This window comes from Schistocerca nitens, chromosome 2 (genome assembly GCF_023898315.1).
Source record: "Schistocerca nitens isolate TAMUIC-IGC-003100 chromosome 2, iqSchNite1.1, whole genome shotgun sequence".
Classification (NCBI taxonomy): Eukaryota; Metazoa; Arthropoda; class Insecta; order Orthoptera; family Acrididae; genus Schistocerca; species Schistocerca nitens.
The window spans coordinates 67,150,488-67,176,627 of NC_064615.1; the positions used below are offsets into that span (position 1 = coordinate 67,150,488).

The window sequence follows — 26,140 nt, forward strand, 5'->3', positions numbered from 1 at the left end:
ACCAACTTTGCTGAACGGCGGGCTCGGTAAGTTAATTTACCACTATTTCCTGTAAATCGTATTTTGCAGCACTTTTTTTGATTCAATGCCCTTTTATATAAGTGAATTTTAACAACTAGGGCAAACATTATACATCAACCTTGATAAAAATATAAGCCAAAGGTTTGAGGTGTGAGAAAATTAAGGATGTGTGTGTGTGTGTGTGTGTGTGTTTGTGGCAGTTCAGGTACGTAATTCAAATGCTTCCTACAAATAAGGCAATTACATAATTTCTTGAGTGAAAACGACAGTGTTTTTGTAGACATGATATAAACAGAATATAAATGAGCGTTACATAGAGCTTGTCTACCAGTTAACACTTTTCCCAGAGCCAAAGCTAGAAAACTGAATGCTCATTTCGAACGTTTACTTCGTAGAGAACTGCAAAACAGACTGTACTTTGCACTTATTTTTGTATAGTTTGATCTATTGACGCTTGATTTTATAAAGTCAGCACTCAGCAGTGTCTGTTTAAAAGCTGGACAAGTTACAGAATATAGCAGTAACTTTCTAGTAATAGCCGAATAACAATTTACCTTTTACCATTTCTGTAGAAACTGAAACATTTCACAAATACATCGCTTAAATGCGCGGGCTGCGTCTTGTAGCGCTGTTGCAGAGGCAGCGGCTGTTCCTTCGTGACGTCACAGCCTCAGCCAATGGCAGGACAGAACGCTTACTGCTCAACCTTTTTTTTTTTACGGATCTTGCGTCTCACGAAATGTCTGCAACGATAAAATATGAGAAAATATTCATACAATGCTTTACCAAGAATTATATATATATATATATATATATATATATATATATATATATATATATATGTGTGTGTGTGTGTGTGTGTGCGTGTCTCAGGAAGTGACGACACGTGACACTGTGGATAGTGATTTGTTAAAACTCGGCGTCCTACTTGGAGCTCTTTGCAAAGAACATCGGATTTCAACTTCTACCCTCTCTCATCATTATCGTGTAACACAAATATAACACTCATATAGTCATCTATACAACACAACTACACACACGACACAATTATCACATGCCCTCAAAAGAAGGGTCATTACGCGCACGAAGAAATGAAGAAGAACACTATTCCCTACAGGCGGGGGCAAGGGGGGGCGCCCCCCTCCCACCTGGACCCTTGCTTTCCGGGAAAGAAAAAATTATGGTGTGGTTAGGTGCTTTTCTTTAAAGAAAATCATTTAAAAGTCGTATTATGCATGTTTATAACAGGATGAGAACCGTAACATTTTATGGCTGCTTGTGAGCTACCATTTATCTTCGAAATTATTAAAAATACCACCCATCTCTTCGGCCGAGGTCTCTAATGCACCCGTGTTTAGAGGCGTTCGAATCCCCCCCCCCTTCCTACAAACTATCGTATGGTGCCCTTGGAGGTGACCTCATCCAATAGGATTTTCCAGCCAACACTGCCATACGAAGTTTCATTTTATACCTATACAATTTTCGGTTTTTCTTCCGTTATTGATTATGAGTTGCGATTTATCTACAAGCAAATCCTTCATCCAATCTCACGTCTAGTCTAAAACTTCTTACACTCGTATTTTCTTTGTTGAACGATACTGCAAAACTGGAGCCAATGCCTTACTGAAGACAAACAAGATCTACTTGTTCTACCCATAGCTGTTGTCCCGTATGTTCTTTCCGGAATTAATAGCTGCGCGCAATGTGGCAAGCTGAATGCGTGGTCCAACGTTGCGCACCCAGCCCACGTGCGTCACCACAGACCACATGTGTGCGGCAGTTCACAGCTGTAGGTGAGACAGGGGGAGGCACACGTGCGTGGTACGTGCAGGCCCTCAGGGGATATCCACGTGGGTGCCAGGCTGGCGGAATTCAATAAGAGGCGACCTCGGAAATAAAAACAGCGCCGCGGGCAGAAAGAGAATTCAGGAGCAGTGACCCGCGTCCCGTCCAACAGCCCCCCCCCCACCCCTCCCCTCCTTTCCCCGTGACATCTGTCACCAGGTACAGCGACTCGATAGATGTCCGAAGCTCTCTGTTACGCTATTTCTCAGAAATTACCAGTTTGCGCTACGAATGGGAGAAAACGCGGAAATCATCACGCCATTCTGCGATGTATTTATTTTGCATCACAAGTAAAGCATTATAAGACAAGGCGTCACATCAGAACCGAGACTGAAACACATACGCAAATACTGCCCCTACAAATTCTCTCCCCATTCGATTTACAAAGAAATGCAAGGGTTTTTTTTTTCCAGTCTTCTGACTAGTTTGATATTGGTTTGATGTGGCAGGCCACGAATTCCTTTGCTGTGCTAACCTTTTCAACTCAGAGTAGCACTTCCAACCTACGTCCTCAGTTATTTGCTGGATTTATTCCAACCTCTGTCATCCTCTTCAATTTTCATCCTCTACAGCTCCCTCTAGTACTATGGAGGTTGTTCCTTGATGTCTCAACGCATGCCCTATCATATTCTTGTCAGTGTTTACCATACATTCCTTTCTCGCCCTGCGAAGAACCTTACCTTATCCGTCCACCTAATTTTCAACATTCTTCCAAAGCACCACTTCTCAAATGCTTCGATTCTCTTTTTTCCGGTTTTCCCACAGTCCATGTTTCACTACTATACATTTTTTTGCTCAAAATGTAGATTCTCAGAAATTTCTTCCTAAAATTAAGGCCTATGTTTGATACTAGTATACTTCTCTTAGCCAGAAAGGCTCTTTTTGACAGTGCTAATCTGCTTTTTGTGTCTTCCGTGCTCCGTCCGTTATGGGCTATTTTGCTGCCTAGGTTGTAGATCACAAATCTCTTTGTTAGGTTTCTCGTTGGTCTCATTTCTGCTATCTCTCATTATTTTCGTCTTTCTTCGATTTACTCTAAATCCATATACTCTACTTACTAGATTGTTCATTGTAGTCAGCAGATTCTGTAATTCTCCTTCATTTTCACTAAGGATAGCAACATCATCAGCTAATCATGTCATTGCTATCTTTCTTCGATGTATGAATTGAACGTTATGAGCGAGAGACTACATCCCTGTCCTACACACTTTTTAATCCGAGCACTTCGTCCTTGGTCTTCCATTCTTATTATTCCCTCTCGGCTCTTGTACACATTGTATGTTACCCCTCTTTCACTAGAGCTTACCCCTATTTTTGTCAGAATTTCAAACATGTTGCCATTTGACACTGTCGAACGCTTTTTGTAGGTCGACAGTTCCTACAAACGTGTATTGGTTTTTCATTAGTCTTGCTTTTATTATCAACTGCAAAGTCAGAATTGCCTCTCTGGTGTCTTTACCTTTCCTAAAGCCATACTGATCGTCATCTAGCTCATTCTCAATTTTATTTTCCATTCTTCTGTATATTATCCTTGCCAGCAACTGGGATGCATGAGATGGTAAGCTGTTTGTGCGATATTTCTCGCACTTGTCAGCTTTTGCAGTCTTCGGAATTGTGTGAATGTTATTTTTCCGAAAGTCTGATGGTATGTCGTCAGACTCACACAATCCTCACACCAACGTGAATAGTCGTTTTGTTGCTTTTTCCCTCTACGATTTTAGGAATTCTGATAGAATGTTGTCTATACGACTGCATTATTCGATCTAACGTCTTCCAAGGCTCTTTTAAGTTATGTTTCTAATACTGGATTCCTTATCTCTTCTAAATAGAGTCCTGTTTCGTATTCTATCAAGTCATCAGATAAGTCTTCGCCCTCATACGGGCCTTCAGCGTACTCTTTGTACCTATCCGCTCTCTCATCTGCAATTAACTGTGGGGTGCCCGTTGCACTCTGAATGTTACCGCCCTTCATTTTAATTTCACGGAATGTTGCTCTGACTTTTCTGTATGCTGAGTCAGGCCTTCCGACAATCATTTCTTATTCTATTTCTTCACACACTTCATGCAGCCATTACGCCTTAGCTTCCCTGCATTTCCTATTTACTTCAGTCCTAAGTGACTTGTATGTCTGTATTCCTGAATTTCCCTGAATATGTACATACGTAGGAAGAAAACATAAATTATCGTGCCTCCCTCTTCCTTTCCTTCTCTCTCCCGCCCCTCCCCCTCTTTGATTACCTTTCAGTTCGATTCACAAAGACGCAGTATTTCTTTCGTAGGTACAAACGTGCTAACAAAACGAGTCTCGAAAGCTGCGCAAAACTTCTGTGTGGGTCTGTCCTAGCTAATGCGACACGCTCAAGTTGGACCAGTGCCATGTGTCGAGTAAAGTATTGGCTTATATTCTCTGCCTGACAAAAAAGTGAAGGTTTGAAAATGGGAGAGGAAACGAAATGAAACTTCAGCAATTGAGAATGTGTGATGTTGTTGTTGTCGGCTACTGTGGGCTGTCAGCACCGACACAGACAAGGAAGGACAGAAATTGCGATGGCCGCTGGCATGTATCCAAAGTGATCTGTACATAACACTTCAATACTAATTGAACTCTTTGTTTCCAAAAAGAAAAGAAAATTAACTTCTCTTGATTCCTGTGCGTCCCGTGACTCCTACATACAAGTACTGTTCACTGTTGCTACTCGCAGATCGTTGGTTAAGTATCGGCTTCCTAATTCTCAGTCCGGTGTTCTCGAAGTCTGCGATCGAACTGGGCCCGACCAGCGATGGGCGGCTGGTTAAATCAGCGTCGACAGGGGGTGCAGAACTCTGAAAATGGTTCAAATGGCTCCGACCACTATGGGACTTAACATCTGAGGTCATCAGACCCAAGATTTAGAAGTACTTAAACCTAACTAACCTAAGGACATCACACACATCCATGCCCGAGGCAGGATTCGATCTTACGACCGTGGTCGCGCGTTTGCAGACTGAAGCGCCTAGAACCGCTCGGCTACACTGTCCGGCGCAGAACTCTGTCTTCCTGGAAGTGTGGCGCTGCCCACTCTTTCCAGTCGTGCACGGGTCAGCACCTTCCTAATGCCGTTTCGCGACGTTGCGCTGATCGGTGTGTAGTCGTTGCTTTAGGACTGCACAGATGTTACTTTAATGATAACAGTATCGAGGCAAATTTACAGTTAACGTGACAGTATGAACCCATTTGTCAGTATGAAATTGCTGCCTCTCTGACCTGGATGCAGGCAGTGAGTGAGAAAGTTTCCATAAAGACATTGCATCCTATCCAGGATCACGTTGGCCCCCAACTGCCACAACTGTTGTAACATGCCCTTAATACCCACGATCTGGCACAGGGACAGTGTTGACAGTCCAGCTGGAAAGATCTGGGGATCTAGCGAGCCACATGCGCACCCCAGTATCATGCAGACTATACACAGAGAGACGTGTGAGCGTGGACGAGCATTGTCTTATTGAAAAAGGGCACCGTGGTACTATCGTGTGAGAGATAACCAGTGAGGACGCAGGATTTCCGTAATGTTCCATTGCGCCATCAGCGTTCCTTCAGTTACTACCATCCGTGAAGTCATATCCGATGGTTCCCCAGATCATGATGCCATGAGTAACATCGTTAAGCACTGGAAGAACGGAAAAAATCGTCATATCGTCGCCATACCCGCCGAAGATGGGAATCCAGGTTAGTGCAGAACGGTTACTCATCGCTGAACACAATGGTATGCCATTCATTTGTAGTCCACGCATAACGGTAAACGGCACCACTCTACGTGCTGACGTTTGTTTTGTTATGTTAACGACCGTCTGCTGTGTAACAGCAATTCACTAGTCCTGTTGCTGCAAGTATCTGACCAAATGTACGGGATGACTCAGAATGTTGCAGAGACTCCATTACTTACTCTCGGATGGCAGGGGCACATGCAAAGGGGTGACGATGTGCTTGGGGTGCTATATTGCGCTCGTCCCTAATGGGGTACAGACGTGGTCGATCGAAACCTTGAGGACGATCACATCCGTCGTCACGTTCCCATGCAACCCGACATTGGGCCACTGTGATATCAGAGTACCCCACAAATCTAAATATGGTATGATTCGAGCAGCCAGCAAGATGGAGACCTACAGTGAGGCAGCTTTCAAATTGTCAGATTTTGACAACGTGTTTCCACACGAGTATGTGGCATATCCATGTCGACAGTGATGAATCGACATACACTCCTGGAAATTGAAATAAGAACACCGTGAATTCATTGTCCCAGGAAGGGGAAACTTTATTGACACATTCCTGGGGTCAGATACATCACATGATCACACTGACAGAACCACAGGCACATAGACAAAGGCAACAGAGCATGCACAATGTCGGCACTAGTACAGTGTATATCCACCTTTCGCAGCAATGCAGGCTGCTATTCTCCCATGGAGACGATCGTAGAGATGCTGGATGTAGTCCTGTGGAACGGCTTGCCATGCCATTTCCACCTGGCGCCTCAGTTGGACCAGCGTTCGTGCTGGACGTGCAGACCGCGTGAGACGACGCTTCATCCAGTCCCAAACATGCTCAATGGGGGACAGATCCGGAGATCTTGCTGGCCAGGGTAGTTGACTTACACCTTCTAGAGCACGTTGGGTGGCACGGGATACATGCGGACGTGCATTGTCCTGTTGGAACAGCAAGTTCCCTTGCCGGTCTAGGAATGGTAGAACGATGGGTTCGATGACGGTTTGGATGTACCGTGCACTATTCAGTGTCCCCTCGACGATCACCAGTGGTGTACGGCCAGTGTAGGAGATCGCTCCCCACACCATGATGCCGGGTGTTGGCCCTGTGTGCCTCGGTCGTATGCAGTCCTGATTGTGGCGCTCACCTGCACGGCGCCAAACACGCATACGACCATCATTGCCACCAAGGCAGAAGCGACTCTCATCGCTGAAGACGACACGTCTCCATTCGTCCCTCAATTCACGCCTGTCGCGACACCACTGGAGGCGGGCTGCACGATGTTGGGGCGTGAGCGGAAGACGGCCTAACGGTGTGCGGGACCGTAGCCCAGCTTCATGGAGACGGTTGCGAATGGTCCTCGCCGATACCCCAGGAGCAACAGTGTCCCTAATTTGCGGGGAGGTGGCGGTGCGGTCCCCTACGGCACTGCGTAGGATCCTACGGTCTTGGCGTGCATCCGTGCGTCGCTGCGGTCCGGTCCCAGGTCGACGGGCACGTGCACCTTCCGCCGACCACTGGCGACAACATCGATGTACTGTGGAGACCTCACGCCCCACGTGTTGAGCAATTCGGCGGAACGTCCACCCGGCCTCCCGCATGCCCACTATACGCCCTCGCTCAAAGTCCGTCAACTGCACATACGGTTCACGTCCACGCTGTCGCGGCATGCTACCAGTGTTAAAGACTGCGATGGAGCTCCGTATGCCACGGCAAACTGGCTGACACTGACGGCGGCGGTGCACAAATGCTGCGCAGCTAGCGCCATTCGACGGCCAACACCGCGGTTCCTGGTGTGTCCGCTGTGCCGTGCGTGTGATCATTGCTTGTACAGCCCTCTCGCAGTGTCCGGAGCAAGTATGGTGGGTCTGACACACCGGTGTCAATGTGTTCTTTTTTCCATTTCCAGGAGTGTATGACGCTCTTCACTCTTCTTATCTACGCTATAAGGCCTGCTAACAACGGGAACAAGACTAATGCGATTTCCTGGCCTTTCTACTTTCACAGAGAATATTCCAACTCTAATCATTTACATTCTGGCCTAGGGTGTGTGTGTGTGTGTGTGTGTGTGTGTGTGTGTGTGTGTGTGTGTGTGTACGCGCGCGCGCGCGCTCTCACGAATTTACATTGACATACGACCATGTCCTCTGGGTGCTTCATTGTTCTGCTGTGCAATCTTAGCGCTTAAATATTCTGTACACAGACTACATAGTACCACCTGTATACTGAGATCACTCACTACCTACCCCTTCCCCTTCAACCTCTTCCTCTCTATTGCAACCACAACTTCAGTCAGGTACCTTTTTTGCATGACTCATGCTGGAACAGGAATCCATTCTGCAATAATATAAGTTCAGAAAATGCTCATCCCATTCTCTACACGCAAGACAGTAGCTGAAAAGAATCGAATCAAAAGCTGAAGTTCCATATTGCTAAAATGTTTCCCACAGTTCACTTGAAAAAAGGAACAAAAAGTGACCAAAAATTTAGAAATGCATTATAAACTGCTTCTAAACGTTCACCTCCATCCTACTGCGTTATTAATCATTTTAAATGCTTCCCGTTTGTCATAGTAGTACAACATATATACGAGGTGCATTCAAGTTCTAAGGCCTCCGATTTTTTTTCTCCGGACTGGAAAGAGATAGAAACATGCACATTGTTTTAAAATGAGGCCGCGTTCATTGTCAATATGTCCCAGAGATGGCAGCACCATACGGCAGATGGAATTTTACCTCCAGCGGCGAGAATGAGAACTGTTTTAAATACATAAAATGGCGACGTTTTCCTTACTTGAACAGCGTGCAATCATTCGTTTTCTCAATTTGCGTGGTGTGAAACCAATTGAAATTCATCGACAGTTGAAGGAGACATGTGGTGATGGAGTTATGGATGTGTCGAAAGTGCGTTCGTGGGTGCGACAGTTTAATGAAGGCAGAACATCATGTGACAACAAACCGAAACAACCTCGGGCTCGCGCAAGCCGGTCTGACGACATGATCGAGAAAGTGGAGAGAACTGTTTTGGGGATCGCCGAATGACTGTTGAACAGATTGCCTCCAGAGGTGGCATTTCTGTGGGTTCTGTGCACACAATCCTGCATGATGACCTGAAATTGCGAAAAGTGTCATCCAGGTGGGTGCCACGAATGCTGACGGACGACCACACGGCTGGCCGTGTGGCATGTTGCCAAGCAATGTTGACGCGCAACGACAGCACGAATGGGACTTTCTTTTCGTCGGTTGTGACAATGGATGAGACGTGGATGCCATTTTTCAATGCAGAAACAAAGCGCCAGTCAGCTCAATGGAAGCACACAGATTCAACGCCACCAAAAAAATTTCGGGTAACCGTTAGTGCTGAAAAAATGATGGTGTCCATGTTCTGGGACAGCGAGGGCGTAATCCTTACTCATTGCGTTCCAAAGGGCACCACGGTAACAGGTGCATCCTACGAAAATGTTTTGAAGAACAAATTCCTTCCTGCACTGCAACAAAAACGTCTGGGAAGGGCTGCGCGTGTGCTGTTTCACCAAGACAACGCACCCACACATCGAGCTAACGTTACGCAAGTTTCTTTGTGATAACAACTTTGAGTTGATTCCTCATGCTCCCTACTCACCTGACCTGGCTTCTAGTGACTTTTGGCTTTTTCCAACAATGAAAGACACTCTCCATGGCAGCACATTCACCAGCCGTGCTGCTATTGCCTCAGCGATTTTTCAGTGGTCAAAACAAGACTCCTAAAGAAGCCTTCGCCGCTGCCATGGAATCATGGCGTCAGCGTAGTGAAAAATGTGTACGTCTGCAGGGCGATTACGTCGAGAAGTAACGCCAGTTTCATCGATTTCGGGTGAGTAGTTAATTAGAAAAAAAATCGGAGGCCTTATAACTTGAATGCACCTCGTAGTACGAGGGTTGTCCAGAAAGAAATGCACTGTATTTTGTTCTTCAAGATTCTTTATTGAACATAATGAGAATTACACACACGAAAGAATAGTGTTTTATCTACACACACTATTTTTCCACGTAATCTCCATCCCGTTCTATGACCTTCCTCCAGCGCGAAACAAGAGCGTATATGCCCTGTCGATACCATTCCTTGTCGGCCGCAGAGGCCGAGCAGTTCTAGGCGCTTCAGTCTGGGACCGCGCGCCCGCTACGGTCGCAGATTTAAATCCTGCATCGGGCGTGTATGTGTGTGATGTCTTTAGGTTAGTTAGGTTTAAGTAGTTCTAAGTTCTAGGGGACTGATGACCTCAGATGTTAAGTCCCATAGTGCTCAGAGCCATTTGAACCATTTGATACCAATCCTTGTCCTGGTGGCGGAGCCAGTGGTTCAATGTGCGAATCACTTCCTCATCGTCCTCAAAATGTGTTCCACGAATGTCATCCTTTAATGGCGAATGAGAAAATCAGCTCGCTGCAACACGTCAGGTGTGACTGCCGTGGATGGTCTCCCAAAACGCTGCAAATCGTTGAGCTCCGCCGAACCGCTTTCTAATGACTTCACCCTCCGTGCCCAGCGACTAACTGCACTACTGTCGACAACAGATGCTCCATAGACTTGGCACAAGCATTTGTGAATATTCCGCACAGTTGCTCTTTCTGCAGTGAGATATTCAATGACGGCAAATTGCTTGTAACGTACATAAGCTGTAGACGCCATTTTGAAACAGTCCTGCACCTACGCTATCAGTCAGAAGTGACGGAAATTTGGCGCTCTCACTCAGGAGTCTGAAAATAGTACATACATAACGTTTCGTATTTTAAGCATTATTTTCGGATGAGAAAAGGAATGTGGTGCATTACTTTCTGGGGAATACTCGGACATTTATATTTTCCGTCTGTTGTTGGTTGTTGTCCATCTTCGGTTCGTTGTTTTACTTACAGGATGTGTTAGAGGCATCCGTTTTGTATCTTCTTTCTTGTACACACGCACCATGACGTAGTATTCCTTCTCGTGCCAGCGTAGGATTTTAGTGGCGTGACACGGATGAACCATTTACTTCTACCGCTTTTGCATTCTTTCACAGTGACTTAACGTTATTTTATTGTAATGCTATTAAGGCGCAGCATTAAAGCGCTGCTGCTAATTTCGTAAAATATATTCTCTTAATGACTTCTAGCATTAAGTCGCTGCCCAGTATCGTCTAACTGCAAGGAGTATTAGAGTCTGTTGGTTAGTTGCTTTCAGCAATAGTTACATTATAGCTTCCCAGCCTTGTAGGAGTCGCCCCATCAACCACACCCTCATTTAATTATGGCTGACGGGTTACACGTAACTTCCTTACCAGTAAAACTGATACCGATAGTAAAGCTATTAATGCCGCCTATGCTTTTGAATTTCGTTCAGTCTTAAGATGGAACAGATCCCGATTTGTCGGAAGTAGGTAGGTTTCTTACCGGATCTTAGACCAATTCATGAAACAGGAGCAAATAGAACGATTCTGAGAACTACGTAATAAATTTGTTGTTAATTTTATTAATCACATGAACAAAGCCCTTTTTCACAGTACTTCGACTTTCACGACTACCGTTTTCTTGTTTTGTATCATGAGAAATTTGATTATTCTTATGTTAACAATGTGCATTTGGAATCTACAGTCCTCTGTACCAAGTGTGGCTAATAAGCCACAGTCTTCGATACAGTCCATCTACTTTGACCAATGAGGTCATGACAAGCCCGGAAATGGAAGAGAAAGATAAATTTAAAATTGACTACGAATGATGTCACCCGTTTTCATTGCGCGATAATACGAACATCAAATACAGGCTCGAACAAACTCGTAATAATAATTATAGGAGCTTACGGAAAAGGCACAGGAAATGGGGTTTTGGCACAGTGGCAAAGTAAAATCTAACATGACATCTACTAAACTACGAGGGTTGTTAACTATACAAAATAGTGAAACAAAAGGCAAAAACTATACCAGTAGCCCCTTAGCAAGAAGTCCAGCGCGACAGTGGGAACAAATAAAAGAAAGATAAGAATAAGAATAATAACAAACTGACTGAGGCTCGATCTCTGAAACCAATTATCACGCCGAGGAAGAAAATGTATTCAGCAATGATTCCAAGTTCATTTAAGTTGCAGTTACTGTTTTCGCTAGTTATTAATGCAGCTGAAGGTAGTGTTTAATATCTGTTTAGAAGCGTACGTTCGTTAGCGTATGGCGTCTTTTCTCATATTAGTACTACGTTAGTGCTAAAGGACCGTGGACGGTGGACGGTGGACGGTGGACGGTATCGAAGGCTCAAGTTGACGAAGTATGGCGGAGAATACGTAATATAAGACCTAAAGAATCTTTATCTCTTCTAGGTCACTCTCGTGCTCTAATCATTTGCTATATTTACTAATACCGTGGAGCAGCAAAGTTTTCTTTTTTCCTTCCCTTTTGTTCCCGCTGATATTTCTATTATTTTCTGTGGGGTAAAGGTATACAGTGGGTTCCATAAAAAATCACCCTCGCGTGCTTGAACAAGATACTGCTTGAACAAGTAAGTAGCGGAATTAACACGTAACTAACCGAAGTTGCACGTGCAAAGATTTTCCCGAGCATGGGAGACATGTGACATTTATGTTCCCTCCCTGTTTCTTCGCTGATGGTAGACGGTAAAAAAGACGGTCATTAGCGAAGTTTTCAGTACCCCTATTGTCTCTAGCTTTATGATAGTAACCATTACGTGACACTTGTGTAGAAGGAAATAGTGTTTCTTGACTCAGTATTTGAACGTGAGCTCTGTGAATGTTCAGAATAAAATCCTCCGCGATGCAAAATGCCCTAATGTCAACTTTCTATTGAATGCACACAGGAAAGACGAAGAGGAGATGAAAGAAAAGCGTCTTAAAGTAACACATTTTCATTCGTTCAAGTAGTGATACATGATTCAATTTGCTCTTTCTGTCTATAGACGAAAGTAATGCTCTGCGATACTATTACACTGGTGATACTGCTATGGGAGAATGCTTTTATGTTTCTTCTCGTCAACATATTTGCAAAATCTCTGTCGTGTACAGAATAAAGTACAATAAGAGTCATTTCATTAAACAGTGGGTATCACTATGCTCCTGTGATCACCCTCATTAATAGGCAGCCCCTAGTGTTACTTCGCCCTAACCGAAAAAAAAGGACAAGTAGTTTACTTAAAATGTCATTTTACACAGACAATTGAGCATCAAGATGCATTCGACTTTAATAATAGTTCCAGACTGAAACATATGGACTGCAACTGATGGAAAGACTGACTGTATTTCATGTAGATAATCAGGCGTGTGAACAGGAACGGAATTTTAGAATCAAATTTTTCTTTGATATTAAGTAGCTACGAATTACACGTCTGGCTTGTGAAACATATTAAATTCGAAATAACTGCATATAATATTTGTTCGTCAACAAATACAACTGAAGTGAAAGTACTACGAGCCTTTTTTCCATCATGTTCCAGCATGGAAGATTGAAAAAATTATTTAATTTTCAAAATTTTCACAAGTCAGCGGCTATTTTACATATCGCTGCCTTTCAAGAAAAATGTACGTGGTAGCAATCACCTTTTCTCATGGAGAATTCCTAGCATAAAAATGTTCTACTGACATTCTAATGTCACATAAGTCATGAAGAGTCCCGAAATGAAAGTCGCGTGTTTTGTTAAGAAAGAGGCTAGTTTCTGGTTACGCGTTGTAAAACCACTATTGCCAAATTCTCCTGTGTTCTGGAAGAAACAAGATATTACTCATAGAAAAGTGTCGGGAGTTTCCGGAAGTATGGAGACCACAGTACTTCTAACAGTGGCCGAGGAAATCGCTCCGTAAAATCTGTAACAAGCAGCAGCTATCGTTCATTCCTGTGTAAATATGGAGCAGAGCGGGAAGACAATTTGTAATCTCGCAGAATGCGGGTAGGCACAGCGCTGACATCTTTCGTCATGCCGATGAAGCAGTTTACAGAGATATAATTTCTGCCACATTAAACACCAACTCTGCGAAAAAATGCGCGTGTTGGTTTCGCTTATATTTATATCAAAGAATAAAATGACGGTGGTTTCCACATCATAGAAATTCTGACATTTGAGCTTGCGACTACCTCCGTCTCAGCTTGCGACTACCTCCAGTATTTTAGTATTTTGATGAGACATATTGCAACATTGAGCTTTCACATTTCAGGACCTGTTTCTAAGCGGCACATCGTAATTTAATTGCATGAAAAAAGTAATGCTGAGAACAGTAGTTACTCGCCGCTCAGTAAGCACAACAGGATTTTTCAAATACACACACATAATCTACTACGAACACGTTCTTTCACTGATTTGCACCATATCGTGTCGGAAACCGGTAAGAACATAGCTCACTCATGGCAGACAAACCATCAGAATACGACAGACTGCATATGTTCTATACAACACTTCACTCAGATGTTTTGAAAGTTAGAAATGTGTGCAGTCATCGTTGGTGGCAACTTCTTATCTCATAATGTAATCCTTTCATCACATAAACTACAACGTTTCCCATAAAAAAATAATAGTGAATATACTATGTAGACAGACATCCAGCTTCTTTCTCTAATCACAGAACGAAAATAATCCAGCACCACGACACTCTCAAAAATAGGATCTACCGTATGTTTCCTCACACTCCTCCATTTCCCAGCATTTATTCATTTCTTTCTATCTTATGAATATTGTTTACGTTCCTCATATTTCTTGTAGTTACAGTGATAATTCTTTCTTTAAATTGGTTCGTGTATGACTCTCCATGTTTTTCACCTCCTGAAGTAGCCTTGTCAAGCACTAATTTTATTTTATTTCACTGACTTTGTTTATTAATATAAATTGTTCAGTAGCTTGCTGTGAGAGTTTTGTGTTAGTTTTTTTACTGTTTACTCCCATTATGTTTATTTACTATTCAACTTTCTACATTGCATTCCCACCACACTGTCAAAAATGTTATTTACTGTACATTTCTGCTTCAATCTAGATGTGTAACTTTTTCTCCAATTTCGTTTACAAACATTGTAACTTCTTTGGTGACAATAGTCAATTAATGTCTTAAGATGGCCTTCAAAAGTGAAAACCGATTATCACAATAAAAGTAATAATGTAGAACAAAGGAAAACTAGTACATTTTTGTTTATTAATCCAGAATATTTAAGATGAAGTCGCAGTTTTCTAGCGAAAAAATATTCTCATAGCTGACCCTTGTTTTCTGTGATATGGGGCGACAGCCAGAAGACCTCGTGCAGCCGTTAACTCTCTCGGCAGTGTGTATCACACGACTCCTGTCTATAAAGTGATTTTTTATAATATATCAAGCTTTCAGTGGTTATTGCTATCAATAATGTCAAAAGCTTTATAGAAATGAACAAAAACACACAAATACTTATGAGACGAAATAAGAAGTCTTGAACAATAATTACGAGGGTCAGCCTAAAGGTAAAAATAAATTTATTTACCCTTTTTTTTTGTTCGTGACAATGAAAGAAAATTCACTTTACAAGATATTTTGATAATTTAGCTATTTTTTACGTAATTGCTTTTCAAATTTAACGTTTATCGGAGCGAACCATAAGCTTTCCTATGCCTTCTGCAGACTCACTTTTCGCCAAGTTGTTGAACACGTCACTAATGTCCATTTCCACTTCTTTCTCATTTCCGTAGTGCATTCTCCACAAAAAAATCCTTCAATGTTGGAAAAAAGTCATAATCTCTCGGCTGTATAAGGCGGCTGTTCAGAGACCGATCACTTTAACTACGAAGCAAATCCTTTGTCAACCCAGCAGAATGCAGGCTAACCTTACCGTAAAGAAGCTCAATGCGGTTGGACAACTGTCGACGCCATTTGTATTGACCGGCGCGGCCTGATCGGTGTAGAGTATGACAGTGTGACGCTTCGTTCCTGGTTTCTCCTCTAGGTATGTAGTCGATGAGCGCGATGCCCTTCAGAACCCAAACCAATGTGGCCGTAACAGTTTTGTTTCGCTGTTTTTGGTTATGTTGGGGATCGGGAGTGAAACAGTTCCACTGGATGGAGATAGTTTTATAGACTTCCGAGCGAAACCTAGAGCTCGTCGTCAGTGAGTATGCGGTTGAAAAACTCCTCACCATCGTGCTCGTAGAGAGTGGGAGAAGTCAGTGGAGCTCCCATTCTTAGGTTTGTTTTGTGTTCATTTGTCAAAACTCGAAGAACCCACTTCCCATACGGTTTTTTGTACGCCAAATCCCCGCCAACAAACTGTAGAAGACCTGATGGTGAAATTTCAGAAAAGCATTGGCCCAGTCCATCAAGCGGCCCATCACGTTGAATGTAATCCTTCATGTTTACTATGAGTTCGTCACTCACAACTGAAGACCGGACTTATCGTTCATCAACACGAATATTCGTTCGGCCGCTATCAAACAAAGTGCTTCATTTGGAACGGAATCTTGGTTCGTTACATTTTCGAAAATCTCCGTTGTCAGTAAATTTCGATATATGGTGGACCTTTCTTGCATTCAGAAACAGTATTACCCTATGAGCATCACAATTCGTGGGGTCGTTAATTTTGTCACACATCTTGAACCCGCACAAATAAACAGTAAACTACCGTCCGTGCTCTCTATTGGCTTCATAGCGGCGCCGACGATTAGGAAGCTCTATGACACCACGGCGGGGGTGGGCTGAAATTGCGTGACCCATCAGTTCAAAACGTTCTTTACTTTTAGACTGGCCCATGCAGTTAAAGGAGCTGAACATTTCATAAACAAGGAAAGTACTACGCAAGGCAGGCACGAGGCTTATATAGAGCACCGGCACAGGACGCTGATGACGAAGTTATACGTTTCTAAGTCTGATCAATGACTTCCAAATTTCTCTGCCCCCGAAGACGACGTCTTCTGTTGGAGCTCATGACAGTGTCGATCCTTGAAATTACCCACTTTTCAGTTCGTGAAACTCTTCGTTAGAACTTCGCTGTGCCTGTGCTTTGGTCCCTATGCCGTGTGGCAGCGTCCCTGAAAGCTGTTGTCCAGGAGAGACAGGCAGCTCAGCTCTGTTCATAGACTATCGCTTCCCTCCTTATCGATGGCTTTGCAACGAGAGCTAGGAATCAAAATATCTTACAATTAAATGAACACCCTTAGCTGCTTACAGGCGTTGACATACGTCAACGGTGACAGATGAATGTGTGTGCCCCGACCGGAACTCGAACCCGGGATCTCCTGCTTACATGGTAGACGCTCTATCCATCCGAGACACCAAAGACACAAAGGTTAGCGCGACTGCAGGGATTTATCTCTGGCACGCCTCCCGCGAAACCCACATTCTCAACGTATTGTCCCGCACTACATTCGTAGTGCCCCCGTCCATTATACTCATTACGCGCGGCGCGTTGCCGATTTCGGACATGTCCGAAAGAACAGATACCATCTTAGTATATATATCAAAATATCTCTTTTTTTCCCCTCCGTCTACTTCGTTTCTCCTGAAAGACAGCTTCGAATGCAGCATTAAAGGTAACAGTCAAAAATTTAAGAAAACGGTGTAAGCCTGCAACGCAAAAAGTAATTTTAATTCATCCTGACTGAGTGTCAGTACATTTACGAGCTTTGCCAGAGAACGCATGTCGGCGATGTTGGAGAAAATTAGGGTTTTGAAATTTCGCACATGACGATGTTAGTAACGGAAGCAAAAGATCAGATACAAGAAAGACAGGGAATAAAATCAGCCATGTACATTTGAAAAAGAACAATTCCGACGTTATTCTTAATGTATTTGGGAAATTTCTAGTCGGGACTGATACTTGGACGTAGCTCTTCGGATGCTGTTCCAGTGTCTTAGCCACTACCCTGATTCTTTCGGGTAAATGCGTAATGAAACTATGAACGTAATGACAAGGGTTCAGTGAAATGTTAGAGTGTCGGTCATTTATGCAAGTTAGGTTAAATTCAATTTCTGTCAGCTTCGATACTGTTGCGTTATTGTAACAAATTGTTTGACCATGGAACGTGTGAAGGGTTCCACGCACAGAGTATCGTATACTTGTTGCTTTGTTTATGTATTTACTGTTGCACGGTTGTAAATATTGCGGTGGCATAATACAGGGCTATTACAAATGATTGAAGCGATTTCATAAATTCACTGTAGCTCCATTCATTGACATATGGTCACGACACACTACAGATACGTAGAAAAACTCATAAAGTTTTGTTCGGTTGAAGCCGCACTTCAGGTTTCTGCCGCCAGAGCGCTCGAGAGCGCAGTGAGACAAAATGGCGACAGGAACCGAGAAAGCGTATGTTGTGCTTGAAATGCACTCACATCATTCAGTCATAACAGTGCAACGACACTTCAGGACGAAGTTCAACAAAGATCCACCAACTGCTAACTCTATTCGGCGATGGTATGCGCAGTTTAAAGCTTCTGGATGACTCTGTAAGGGGAAAACCGATGGATCGGTCGTGGTGGAGATCATGATCAGCAATTCATGTCATGGCCTCCACGCTCTCCCGACTTAACCTCATGCGATTTCTTTCTGTGGGGTTATGTGAAAGATTCAGTGTTTAAACCTCCTCTACCAAGAAACGTGCCAGAACTGCGAGCTCGCATCAACGATGCTTTCGAACTCATTGATGGGGACATGCTGCGCCGAGTGTGGGAGGAACTTGATTATCGGCTTGATGTCTGCCGAATCACTAAAGGGGCACATATCGAATATTTGTGAATGCCTAAAAAAACTTTTTGAGTTTTTGTATGTGTTTGCAAAGCATTTTGAAAATATCTCAAATAATAAAGTTATTGTAGAGCTGTGAAATCGCTTCAGTCGTTTGTAATAACCCTGTATTACAGAAAGACCTCGCACCATCGAAATTCATAACCGCTAATAGCAGTAGATCCTGTTTATAGCGTACAACAGCACTGGCTGCGGTGTGTACGCGCCAGTGAAAAACGAGGGCGGTTGCTGCCTCGATAGCAGAGAATTGTTAACGCTGTCACGTTTATGAACGTAATATTGATGATAAATACTCGCGCACAGTATTAATGAATGCTATTATGGCACGCATTATTGTCTTTTATGTTGTTTGGTCAAAAAAATTATTTTTGTTCAAATCTAAGGTACAATTGTTTTTGCCGTTCAAGTGGCAGTCACCCAAGAGACGTTGAGCTCCAATTAGATTACAACTGAAACAATGACAGTTGTTCTGAACTGAAGAGAAATTGAAACTTCCTGGCAGATTAAAACTCTGTGCTCGACCGAAACTCGAACTCGGGACCTTTGCCTTTCGCGGGCAAGTGCTCTACCAACTGAGCTACCGAAGCACGACTCACGCCCGCTACTCACAGCTTTACTTCTGCCAGTATCTCGTCTCCTACCTTCCAAACTTTACAGAAGCTCTTCTGCGAAACTTGCAGAACTAGCACTCCTGAAAGAAAGGATACTGCGGAGACATGGCTTAGCGACAGCCTGGGCGATGTTTCCAGAATGAGATTTTCACTCTGCAAGCGGAGTGTGCGCTGATATGAAACTTCCTGGCAGATTAAAACTGTGTGCCCGACCGAGACTCCGCAGTATCCTTTCTTTCAGGAGTGCTAGTTCTGCAAGGTTCGCAGAACAGCTTCTGTAAAGTTTGGAAGGCAGGAGACGAGATACTGGCAGAAGTAAAGGTGTGAGTACCGGGCGTGAGTCGTGCTTCGGTAGTTCAGTTGGTAGAGCACTTGCCCGCGAAAGGCAAAGGTCCCGAGTTCGAGTCTCGGTCGGGCACACAGTTTTAATCTGCCAGGAAGTTTCATATCAGCGCACACTCCGCTGCAGTGTGAAAATCTCATTCTGAAGAGAAATTGTTGCGAGGCGAGTGGAAATGTTATGAACGTCAGGACGCCAACGGACAGGCAGATACGGTTGGCCGCAGTAGTAACTCAGCTGTGATTTTCTTAAAGGCGGTGGCAGTCGTGGGTACTGTGGTCGCTGGGTGCAGTCTGTCAGATGATCTTATATGAGTTCATACGTTTGTTCACCGGAAGAGGATAGAGACCAGTTACAGATTAACCCGAGAAAGCTGAAGTACCACTTACATAGAGTATTTAATTCGTGCCAACAAAAGTTCTACATCTAAGGCAGATTTGTCTCTAGAAATGATTATAAACCAATCTAATTTTCACTGTTAAAAATTTTACTTCTCTTTGCTTTTATGAGCATTACGTTAGGCAAAATGTTTTAAAAATATTTCTGAAAATTTAAAAGTGCAAGTTGTTATTCGTGACCACATAACAAAGTTTCCACTCACTGTCGTGATACTAGCATTGGTACTACCTTATCACCTACGCCTTTGGATAATTTACCTGTATCGGTATGTAGTGGCCCAATGACGACTGTAACTTATTATTTGATATCCAAGGCTCTTTCACTAACGCAAAATTATGGCCCCACAGACTTCAGAAGTGTAGTAGAATAGTGACACTGTAATTTAATTTTGTGACCGGGTAAAATCCTTGTGTAATGAAAGTCAAAGTTACCATAAGTTTTTTTTGTTATTATAAATTCTCACACGAAGCGACTGCATTAGTTACACTGAAGTGTAACACGAGCACGTTTAATAACATCCTATTCACTGGCAAATTATCATAACAACATGAAACAGTTACTTGTAACTAATGTTGGCTGAGATTCATGACAAGGAAACTATAGGTAGGTTACTACATTATTAGCACACTTATCCGCTTCGGCGATTTGACGACAGTGATTGCCAAAATTTAAGTTCGTAAAATTATACGTGCCAGAACAGTGTCTTCCTTCTACTCATTAACACTCTAATGTTTATTGAGCGCATTGTAACGTGTACTCGCCGAAGCCGAATGCAGACATTACCATTTTTGTAATAGCCTCGTTGTGTTGTCCGCCAGTGCTGCTGTCGGCTATGTTTGATGATGCCTGTGAATCCCGTAAAACTACTTGACGCAAACCTTAAGTGAAGCTCCAGTTGGAGCTCCAAGGCGAGACGACTACGCCTCACAAAGGATTCTGAGAGCTAAATTCGAAGTGGTTCTCTCATTAGCAGCAGACTAAGTGTCACCTTAGTTCCTCCTGTATTCCCTCGTAGCATTCGCCCCTTCTTCGGAAGCCGATCCTAGCCTCTCACGGGCAGTCATCCAGTGACAAGAGTTAGTTCTTCTGGAGTGTCCTCCCAGCTCTCAATAATTTTCCAAACTACTACCTCAAACCAGACTGGCCAATGAAATACCCGTATTTTAGTGACCAAGGGCTTACAGCTAAAGAAAGGAATAAGTCTTAGCTTTGTCCTGTAGGTGCCTCAAAGGAGCGCGTTAAAATGTTCTTTCCTATGACCCTCCTAAGATTCGTATCTGCTTTATATTTGTGAGGGTGCAGCGACAGGTATTTTTGGGACGAGAAAGTTGCAGTCTGACACTTATAAGAGTCCTCACACCTCGACTGCTGTGTTCTGGTGACAGCATAGAACAAAAAATACCTGTAGCTTTCACGGAACCTGCACAGTGTCCACTGGTATACTGCTTCCCTATCGGCAGACGGGCGCCTTCTCCGCCAAATGCTCATTGTTACCAGTCTATCGGGACCTTTACTGTCCTTTAAAATGTGCTCATAGCAGAAAAACGCTTCAGGAATGTGGGAGAGGCCGTCATCTCGTGGAGAAGACCAGTAACCCTGCAGCTATCCTGACATGATTGAATTCAGTGGCATTATCACGTCAGATAAAGGACTTTAAAACCAATGGGAAAAGAGATCTTGGCAGCCCAAAAAAAGGTGGGAATCGTAACAGATCGCGAATGGCCTAATATGTATACTTCAAAAGAAGAGAAAGTGATTCCTCACTGACAAGATAAATGATCCGTAAATAAGTGGAATTAATAAATAATCCACGTAGAAACAGCGATGTGGTGCCGTTGCTACAGCCGTCGTAAGTGACCAATCCGTCGGACCAGACCCGTTGCAACCGAATGGGCTTCAGCCACTTCTGATCCTAGCCATCGTGCTTGTTTTTTATGACACATTAGGTGTCTCGTTTGGTTGTGATGTTAACTTTGTTTTACAGTGGCAAACGCTAAGGGAGGTGTCGCGCGGGGTAGCCGCATTGTCTATAACGCATTGCCACGGTTCACGCGGCTACCCCCGCCGGAGGTTCGAGTCCTCCCTCGGGCATGGGTGTGTGTGTGTTGTCCTTAGCGTAAGTTAGTTTCAGCTAGGACCGAAGACCTCAGCAGTTTGTTCCCATAGGTAATTACCACAAATTTCCAAAAACTAGGGATGGTGGCTTGGTCTTCGCGTCACAAGTTCTCCAGCAAGGGGCACGGCAAAAGGAAAGTGCCCCCTGCACATGGCCAAGAAGTGTGGGGAAGTCATACCGACAAACCTCAACCGGGCCATTTATAATTCGGTTATTTGCCGCATTTTGGATGTTGAGGCTGCTGCGTCGGCGTCAGCTGATACGTCAACAAGCAACTGCGACTTGTCTTGAAGTGGCGATGGATGATGGCGATAGTGTGACGTCGGGGCTGTGTTGTTATTTACAATCGGCCGCGGTTTCCGGGGGACGAAGATAAAGGCACACATGCCGCACCATATCTAACAAATATACTTATTACTGATACAGTTCTCTTCTCGTCAGCAGCGCTTACGTGAAAACGTCTGTGGCCTTCAGTAAAGTGTACATGTTGCGAGCAAATTGGGAATAGATAGCAGAAATACTGACAATATTCCGCCACTTCACCGTACACCATCATCAAAACTGGTACACGTTGACAGACGACAAATTACGTCTGTGACACTAATCCACATTCAACCTCATGGGCAATGATATGCTCTTTGGATCTATGATGGTGATTCAACTGCCGCCAACGCTCTCGTTTTATGCAACTCGCTATGATATATCTGACATTCACAAATCTCGCTCGCTACGATCAGACTATCAGTCCTACAGAAAAAAAATGAACAGGCTGACGATCAGACTATCAGTCCTACAGAAAAAAATGAACAGGCTGTTTTCTGTTGGAAATTTAATGTAGTTAAATTTTGCACAAGGATGCGTTTTCGCTAAAGACTGAACAACGCTCCCATACTCCCACACAGTATCCACCGGTCAGGATTTCTAGTATGTTGCTCATAGCACTCCCTCGTAGAACTGTACCAAAATTTACGACAGCACGAATTGTTGTCAACTTTCAACTTTTTTTATCTTCGTTGATTGGTCTTATTACACCACCAGCTTAATTGTAAAATTAACGTTATTTTGAATTTTACGTAAAAAGTTTTGTTAATTTTAACAGTATAAAATAAACTACTACATCTTTGTATTCGTCAGGTTCTCAGACTCCGAAGATGCTGTGGTTGCGAGGGTTAAGTTTGGATCGAATTGTCAACGTAACTAGTTTTAGCGTAACGTTTGCAAAATCGTTTTTGTTTAATCCCTCTCTTTGGCAGGTTTACATTAACGATGTTAACGAAATAGCGGATTATTCTGGTGGAGTAACAGCCCAGTCAATGGAGACAAAAAAAATTCGAGTTTCGAGAATAGTTCGTGCAATTCGAAAAATTTTAACAGTCGTAGAGGGAATGCCACGAAGTACATTCTTGAATGGGACCGTTGTGTCGTATTGTAGGTTACATATACTACTGGCCATTAAAATTGCCGCACCAAGAAGAAATACAGATGTAAACGGGTATTCTTTCGACAAATTTATTATACTAGAATTGACATGTGATTACATTTTCACGCAATTTGGGTGCATAGATCATGAGATATCACTACACAGAATAAACACCTGTGTCCTTAATAATGGCCTTGATACGCCTGGGCATTGAGTCAAACACAGCTTGGATGGCGTGTACAGGTACAGCTGCCCATGCAGCTTCAACACGATACCACAGTTCATCAAGAGTAGTGATTGGTGTATTGTGACGAGTCAGTTGCTCGGCCACCATTGACCAGAAGTTTTCAATTGGTAAGAGATCTGGAGAATGTGCTGGCCAGGTCAGCAGTCGAACATTTTCTGTATCCAGAAAGGCCTGTACAGGACGTGCAACATGCGGTCGTGCATTATCCTGCTGAAATGTAGGGTTTCGCAGGGATCAAATGAAGGATAGATCCACGGGTGGTAACGCATCTGAAATGTAACGTCCACTGTTCAAAGAGCCGTCAGTGCGAACAAGGGGTGACGGAGACGTGTAACCAATGGCACCCCATACCATCACGACAGGTGATACGCCAGTATGGCGATGACGAATACACGCTTCCGATGGGCGTTCACCGCGATGTCACCAAACACGGATGCGACCATCATGATGCTATAAACAGAAATTGGATTCATCCGAAAAAAATGACGTTTTGCCATTCGTGCCCCCAGGTTCGTCGTTGAGTACACTATCGCAGGCGCTCCTGTCTGTGATGCAGCGTCAAGGGTAACCGCAGCCATGGTCTCCGAGCTGATAGTCCATGCTGCTGCAAACGTCGTCGAACTGTTCGTGCAGATGGTTGTTGTCTTGCAAACGTCCCCATCTGTTGACTCAGGGATCGAGACGTGGCTGCTTGATCCGTTACAGGCATGCGGATAAGATGCCTGTCATCTCGACTGCTAGTGATACGAGGCCGTCGGGATCCAGCACGGCGTTCCGTAGTACCCTCCTGAACCCACCGATTCAATATTCTGCTAACGGTGATTGGGTCTCGACCAACGCGAGCAGCAATGTCGCGATATGATAAACCGCAATCGCGATAGGCTACAATCCCACCTTTATGAAAGTCGGAAACGTGATGGAACGCATTTGTGCTCCTTACACGAGGCATCACAACAACCTTTCACCAGGCAACGCCGGTCAACTGCTGTTTGTGTATGAGCAATCGGTTGGAAACTTTCCTCATGTCAGCACGTTGTAGGTGTCGCCGCCGGCGCCAACCTTGTGTGAATGCTCTGAAAAGCTAATCGTTTGCATATCACAGCATCTTCTTCCTGTCGGTTAAATTTCGCGTCTGTAGCACGTCATCTTCGTGGTGTAGCAATTTTAACGGCCAGTAGTGTATGTAGAGATGGACCAACGCCGTCATCAGATTCCATGGTCGTAGCTTGATTTCTTCGAGGTAATAATTACAATTTTACGACTGCCTCTGACGCCGCTGTACCTCTTCGCAGCAGTCGAGCGCGCCAGCAGTCGGTCAGAGCTACCGCGCTTGCTACATTGGCCGGGGCTATGCTCGCATTCCGCGGCGCTGTCGCTACTACTACACCCCGCTGGCTGCGGCGTATGGACCGGACGTCCCCAGTGTAATACGCCGCGGCAAACGCAATATGAGTGGCCGTTCGCAGCGCAGCGGTCGAGAAATAAAACCACGCGCGCTTTCAATCGTTCCGGCTGGAATTCAATAGCCTCTCGCCGCAAAGCGGCCGGCAGCGGCTCGCATATTTTCAGTATGCCGGGGGCACCCGTACTGCAGCACTACCAGTCCGCAGTGAAATTATTAGAGCGTTTTTTTTTTTTTAATTAGCGTCTGAGAAGGTCACTTGCAGAAAATTATTGTTACAATACAATGCATTCAAACAGCTTGCATTTTGTTACGGAGAATTTTTTACCGATTTCACTGCTATTGATTTATTTACAAGCCAAATAAAAAGATAACTGTCTACTAAGTGACACAGTGTTGTAGAAGAAGTCGAAGGGAAGAATTTGATGTGAGACACTTGTGGTCTACCAAGCTGGGAATCGAAAACTGGCCTTCAAAGTACGCCTGAGTCGCAGCAGATACGCGCCGCGTGAGATTTTTAATTTTCGCCCGCCTCTTACGTCACTGGCTTTGTCTGTCAGAATTTTCAAGTAGTGTCTTTCATTGTTTTGTATTACGTTTATAATTGGATCGAAACTTAACGGTTGCAAGCACAGCAGTCTCGTAGTAACAGTGCCATAAAAACAAAACCTTTTAATTGGTACTGTAGGGAAGCAGCCTACTCACGCCATATATAATTCATATGCTTTCCATTGTGTGCCAGCCTAGTCCGCTATAACTAGCTATGACGTCATGAATGTTGCGGAATACCTTTAAAAAAAGTAAATAATCTGAAAAGTTGATAGCATGTCAGGAATGATTCTAAAATGATTATGTGTTAAGTTTCAGTTTAGTAACTTTGACAGTTTTCGAAATTTGGACGTTTTACGTAAAAATCATCGGCGAGACAGGAAGGAGCTAGAAACTTCAAAATTTATATTCCGATTCCTTTTTCATTGTAATTTAATGCAAACAGCATGCTGGATCTCAAAAAGTAATATTTTGGTTGAAATTCATGATTTTCTGTTTTCGTGTCCTAAAAGTTCGGAAGCAAGATAGATTAAGTAAGTGCTTAGATAACGCTAAGATGTTTAGGTTTAGGTAGAATGGAGATACGCTATAATAACAAAGATGTGAGAATTTGCAAAAAGGTAGCTATAAAACTATACCTGTTGCGTCTCTCCAAAGGGCAAGTTCAGAGCTCATCTATTGCGTGCAGTACAACTAAAATAATTCTCTCACCAAATATATTTAACCTAGCCACATTAGAATTTTG

General features: G+C 43.7%; 1 protein-coding gene across 1 annotated transcript in view; it reads left to right on the forward strand.

Annotated features, from left to right (window-relative positions):
- Positions 1-26,140, forward strand: part of LOC126234837 (acetylcholinesterase-like) — a gene marked incomplete at its 5' end in the record, with an annotated part of 357,715 nt that overhangs the window by 187,543 nt on the left and 144,032 nt on the right. The gene's annotated exons all lie outside the window — the stretch shown is intronic.